The 6,294-nt window shown below is 37.1% G+C and overlaps 1 pseudogene; it reads left to right on the top strand.

Moving 5' to 3' along the window:
* The first annotated feature begins 2,784 nt into the window (after nucleotides 1-2,784).
* Nucleotides 2,785-3,317, top strand: LOC108294570 (annotated as a pseudogene).
* The last annotated feature ends 2,977 nt before the right edge of the window (nucleotides 3,318-6,294 follow it).

Raw genomic sequence — 6,294 nt, 5'->3', positions numbered from 1 at the left:
TAAGTCACTAAGAGTGCTTCAGTCTAACTTCTGGCAAATAGACACCACAGAAATGTAACAGCTTTGGAGAAAATAATTGTTCCACAGATAAGAATCCCTCAAGCTTAGTGATAAAAAGTTAATTATGTAGACCCTGAGAACCTATCAAGAGAGACACGGATATTGCTGAAATTCCTCTGAAAGTAGAATTAGATTTTAAGGTGTTTTGTAGAAGAAAAGAAAGCAACTAGTGAATTCAGCTCATTAGCCCAAATGGGCTCCTTTTGCAAGAAAGAAAGCAGACGCTCTTAAAACAAAATAAAGAGTACTCAGTGATTCATCTGCCTACACTCTAAAAGTATGATGCATTTTAAAAAAACAACAACAAACAGATCAGATTCACTGTATAGAAAAATCAAAATTTATACAATTTCAAAACCAGCAGGAAGCCCAGAAGTCCTGAACTCTGCTATTAACACAACAGGCTTCATAAGGCATTGGAATAGGCCCATCTAATCTCTTAGCCAAACTAAATGACAGCATATGATGCACATGCAAAAAAAGGCAAAGAAACTCTAAAAATGCATGGAAACATAAAAAATAAGGTCACTCCTAAGACGTTTAGTCTGCTGAGCCTGTGCTGTCCAATATGACAGCCATGAGCTATGGCCACCAACATGTGGCTATGAAGCACATGAAATGTGGCCAGTCTGAATTGAGATGTACTTTAAGCATAAAATACACACCATATTTTGAAGACTTAGTATGAAGAATATAACTCATTAATAATTTGTGTATTGATTACATGTTACAATAACATTTTTGATGCATGTGGTTAAATAAGACATATTATCAAATTATTTCACCTATTTCTTTTTTAATGTGGTTACTACAAAATTTAAATTACATATGTGCTTTGCATTATATTTCTATTAGACAGTGCTGCTCTAAGCAATACACAAGGATGAACACAAGTTATTTCACATAAACACCTCTACCATTGTTTTATATACAATCCTGTCTTAATATATTTATTTACTCTTCAACTGTGCTTCTTGCCTTTTCAAATTCACATACATGATTTAAATATATTTTGAATTAAAATTAGTGATTACAGTTTCTGCAACTACCCATTCATTATTTAGGCACAAAATGGATAGAGGCCTAATTCAGAGGTTAAACTTACAGGTTCTGAAGCCATACCGGCCAAATTCAAATCCCAGGTCTTCTCCTTACTAGATGTGTAACCATAGGCAAGTTATTCAAATCTGTGTCTCAGTTTCCTCAAATGTAAAATGAGAATAACAATAGAATCATTGAGGGGATAAAAATCAGTTATTAAATCACTCACAACAATCCCTGGCAATTAGAAAACATTATTATTAAATATGCAGTTGATTTACTCTTTATTATTGACAGCTAAAAAAAAACAATAAACATCTGATACCTTCAGATATTCTGGAACTTTAAAAAGCACTGAGTATACATGCATTTATAATTTCACCCTTCAAACAATATGATTCATACAATAAACTTTCCTAAAGAAATTAGTCACAATATTGACTATTTCTTCATTTTTTCTTTTCTAAAAAAAAGCCATAATATATTTTCTTCAGGCACACTAATATTTTTTCTATTAAATCCTGCTTTCCCTTTCCTTTGGTTAATCTTTTATAACCATGTTTTCCCTTCTCATTACCCAGAACTCAAAGCTCACTCATTTGGACTCTTCATCTAAGTCTAGCAAGTCGTTTCCTCCCATTCCTTCCATTCCAGTCTTCAAAATCGCTCCTTCCTAAGCACATTAGCCATCTTTCAGACCTGGTCCAAGTTCCATCTCTCCTTCAGGCCTTCTCTATCCACTTCAGCCTGCACTGTTTTCCTCCCTAAACTCTCACATTGTTGCCTGCTTATTCAACTATTTATTGCCTGCCAACATCAGAGAGGCACGCTCAGAAGATACCAAGAAAAATGAGATACACGATCGAGCACGGTGGCTCACGCCTGTAATCCCAGCACTTTGGAAGGCCGAGGCGGGCAGATCACTTGAAGTCAGAAGTTCAAGACCAGCCTGGCCATTATCGTGAAACCCTGTCTCTAAAAAATAAATAAATACATTTAAAAATTAGATGCACATATATCCCATTCTCAGGGAATACAGTCTTCATGGGAAGACACACATCAAATAAGTCCTCACGAGATAGAAGAGTGTCATGAGATGTGAGCCAGATAGCTAGGGGTCTAGTTTACTCACATGCCCACGCTTTGCTTCCTTATTTGGCCTGCAAACTACTACACATGTCTTTTATTTCCTTCATAACCACTCCGGCATCCAGCACAATACTAGGCACACAGTAGGGATATATTGATTGAACAGGCAAATATAAACAATATATTTTTATTTAGACCCCATTTCTTTCTTTCATATTACCCGTCATTTTTGCCCACCACAATTTGACTTTCACTCTTCATTATTGCATGGCATAGAAGAAAGATCACTCTACTCAGATGACTTAAGCTAGGCTGCCGCTCCCAAACCCACCAGCTGTATATTTAATCTGTTGGTCAAAGTGTTGTACAAATATAGAACACTGGTGCTTTTGGTCCATTCCTGAAACATCTTCACCTCTTTAGAATTCAGCAACTATCTCCTAAGTCCTTATTTTATACAGCTTTTTAAAAAGTAACTGCAATTCAGCTGCCATCTTGTGCCCCATGTGTGTGCACCTAATCTCAGCTGGTCCACCTGAGACCCCTGAGCATCAACCCTAGTCCCCCGAGCAGCTTCTTATCCGCTCCGAAAAGATGAAAGAAACAGTCATGAACCAGGAAAAACTCACCAAACTGCAGACACAAGTGTACGTCGGTGGGAAAGGAACTGCTCACAGAAAGAAGAAAGTGGTTCACAGAACAGTCACCGCAGATGATAAAAACACTTCGGCTCTCCTTAAAGAAGTTACGGGTAAACAATATCCCTGGTATTGAAGAGGTGAATATGTTTACAAACCAGGGAACAGTGACCCACTTTCACAACCCTAAAGTTCAGGCATCTCTGGCAGCGAACACTTTCACCATTACAGGTCATGCTGAGACAAAGCAGCTGACAGAAGTGCTACCCAGCATCTTAAACCAGCTTGGTGCAGGTAGTCTGACTACTTTCGGGAGATTAGCTGAGGCTTTGCCCAAACAATCTGTGGATGGAAAAGCACCACTTGTTACTGGAGAGGAGGAGGATGATGAAGTTCCAGATCTTGCGGAGAATTTTGTTGAGGCTTCCAAGAATGAGGCAAACTGAATTGAGTCAACTTCTGAAGATAAAACTTGAAGAAGTTACTGGGAGCTCCTATTTTACATTATTACCATTTTTTAAGACATTTTTGTTTATGGATCTGATAAAACCTAGATCTCTAATATTTTTAATCCCAAGCCCCTTGGACACTGCAGCGCTTTTCAGTTTTTGCTTATATACAATTCATTCTTTACAGCTAATCAAGCCAAAGAAGCCTGGAAATCAAGTTTGAAAGAAAGGTTAATAAAGTTGTTTGCCTACTTAAAACGAAAAGTAACTGCAATTCAAAAACCCAAATACAAGCACTGCTGACATTTTCAGGTAGATTTTTCTAATCTTTTCTCCATGTACATATATACATATATTTTGCTTTCTAAAATTGGGGTCCTATGGTAGATACATTCTTATAATCTGATTTTTGTTTAATATACAATGAATGTTTTCCCACACCATTGATTCTTAATCTATACAATGACTTTTTTAAAGTACCATCATCTTTATTCTACATATCAAAAATCAAGGGCCAGAATGGAGAAGTGACTTGCACAAGGTCACATGGTAAGCAAGTGGCGGGACTGAGGTACAAATCTTGATTTTTGCTTTATTTGTTTGCTTGTTTTCAACTCTACTGAGGTATTATTGCAAATAAAATTGTATACATTCAAATTATACAACATGATGATTTGTTGTGAGTACCATGATCAACTTAATATACCCATCACCTCATATAGTTGCCTTTTTTGTGAGAATGCTTACTGTCTACTCTCTTACAAAATTTCAAGTATACAATAGTGCTATTAACTATTAATATAATTAATATCTGTACTTTGGATACCCAGAAGTTACTCATCTTATAACTGAAATTGTGTATTCTTTGGCCAACATAGCTCTATTTCTCCCACCCCAGACCCTGGCAACCACCATTCTGCTTTCTGTTTCTATGAGTTCAACTCTTATTTTTTAGAGTTCACATATAACTGATACCATACAGTATTTGTCTTTCTCTCCCTGGCTTATTTCTCTTAGGATAATGCCCTCCAGGTTCATTCTGTGTTGGCACAAATGACAGGATTTCCTTTTTTTATGTGGCTGAATATTACCTTATAAACATCTGTGTGTGTGTGTGTGTGTGTGTGTGTGTGTGTGTGTGTGTGGACTTCAAAAAGTTCATGGAAATGGAATTTAAAGATAATAACTAAAAATATAAACTTTATTTCTCAACATAAGCTCCATCAAGTTAAAGACACTTTTGTAAGTGTTGATACCAGTCATTTAGTCCATCCCTTAGAAACCGATTATCCTGGGGACTTAACCAGGTCAATGCAGTCTTATTTACATTTTTAACTGAACAAAAATGGTGGCCCTTTACAGATTTTTTAAGATTAGGAAACAAAAAGAAGTCACTAGGAAAGTCAGCCAAATCATGACTGTAAAATGACACCTAATGATTTCTCATAAAAACTTGCGCCAGGCTGGTGCAGTGGCTCATGCCTATAATCCCAGCACTTTGGGAGGCCAAAGTGGGCAGATCACCTGAGATCGGGAGTTCGACATCAGCCTGACCAAAATGGAGGGACCCCATCTCTACTAAAAATGCAAAATTAGCCGGGCATGGTGGCACATGCCTATAATCCCAGCTACTCCATAGGCTGAGGCAGGAGAATCACTTAAACCCAGGAGGTGGAGGTTGCAGTGAGCTGAGATCGCGCCATTGCACTCCGGCCTGGGCAACAAGAGCAAAACTCCATCTAAAAAAAAAATGCACAAAATTGCCCTTGTTTAATGAGAGGAATGAGCAGGAGCATTGTCATGGTGGAAAACTCTCTGATGAAGTTTACCTGGGCATTTGTCCGTTCATGCTATGGCTTTCTCAAAATACCCTCATAATAAGCAGATGTTATCATTCTTTGGCCCTCCAGAAAGTCAACAAGGGAAATACATGGAGCATTCCCAAAAAAACTAATCCCATGACCTTTGCTTTTGACTAGCCTGCTTTTGCTTTAACTGGACCACTTCCCCCTTTCAGTAGCCATTGTTTTGAATGCACTTTCAGGATCATTTTGGTAAAGCCATGTTTCATCTACTATTACAATTCTAAGAAATGCTTCAGTATCTTGATCCCACTTAGTTAAAATTTCCATTGAAAGCTCTTTTCTTCTTTGTAGCCAGCCAATCTGGGTGCAATGGTTTTGGCACCCACCAAATGGGTGCCATTTACTCAACTTTAATTTTTCAGTCAGAATTGTGTAAGCTGAAACAATTGCACTGTACTGTTGGCTATTGTTTCTGTTATTAATCATCAGTTCTCTTCAATAAGTACATGAACAAGATTAACTTTTTCCTCACAAATTAATGTGGATAGTCGGCTGTGGTAGTCTTCAACATTGTCTCATTCTGAAAGCAAGTTATCCATTTGTAAACTGCTGAATTCTTTGGGGCATTGTCCTCATAAAATTTTGTAAAACATCAGTGATTTCACCATTCTTCTACTCAAGCTTTACCATAAATTTAATGCTTCTTCCTGCTTAATTTTAGCAGAATTGGTGTTACTCTGATAGGGGTTCTTTTCAAACTGATGTCTTATCCTTCTTAGTGCTTCAAACTAGATCCTGTTCAGATATGTTATAACAAGTTATTATGAGTTTATTTGGGTGCAAAAAAATTGAAATATATACATAGTCTTTTCATAATATGCATTTTCCATGAACTTTTTGAAATTCCTTTCATGTGCGTGTATCACAATTTCTTTATCCATTCATATACTGACAGGCACTGAGGTTTTTTTTCTACTTCTTGGCTATTATGCATAATGCTGCAATGAACATGCAAATGCAGATATCTCTCTGAGATACTAATTTTGTTTCCTTCAGAGATATACCAAGAAGTAGGAACACTGGATCATATGGTATCTAGTATCTCTATTTTTAATAGAGGACTCTCCATACTGTTTTCCATAATGACTGTACCAATTCACATCCCCTCCAACAGTTTACAAGAGTTTCCTTTTCTCCACATCTTCACCAACA

The sequence above is a fragment of the Cebus imitator genome, unplaced genomic scaffold (assembly GCF_001604975.1).
Source record: "Cebus imitator isolate Cc_AM_T3 unplaced genomic scaffold, Cebus_imitator-1.0 Scaffold589, whole genome shotgun sequence".
In the NCBI taxonomy this organism is placed as follows: Eukaryota; Metazoa; Chordata; class Mammalia; order Primates; family Cebidae; genus Cebus; species Cebus imitator.
This window is presented reverse-complemented; position numbering and strand designations above follow the sequence as displayed.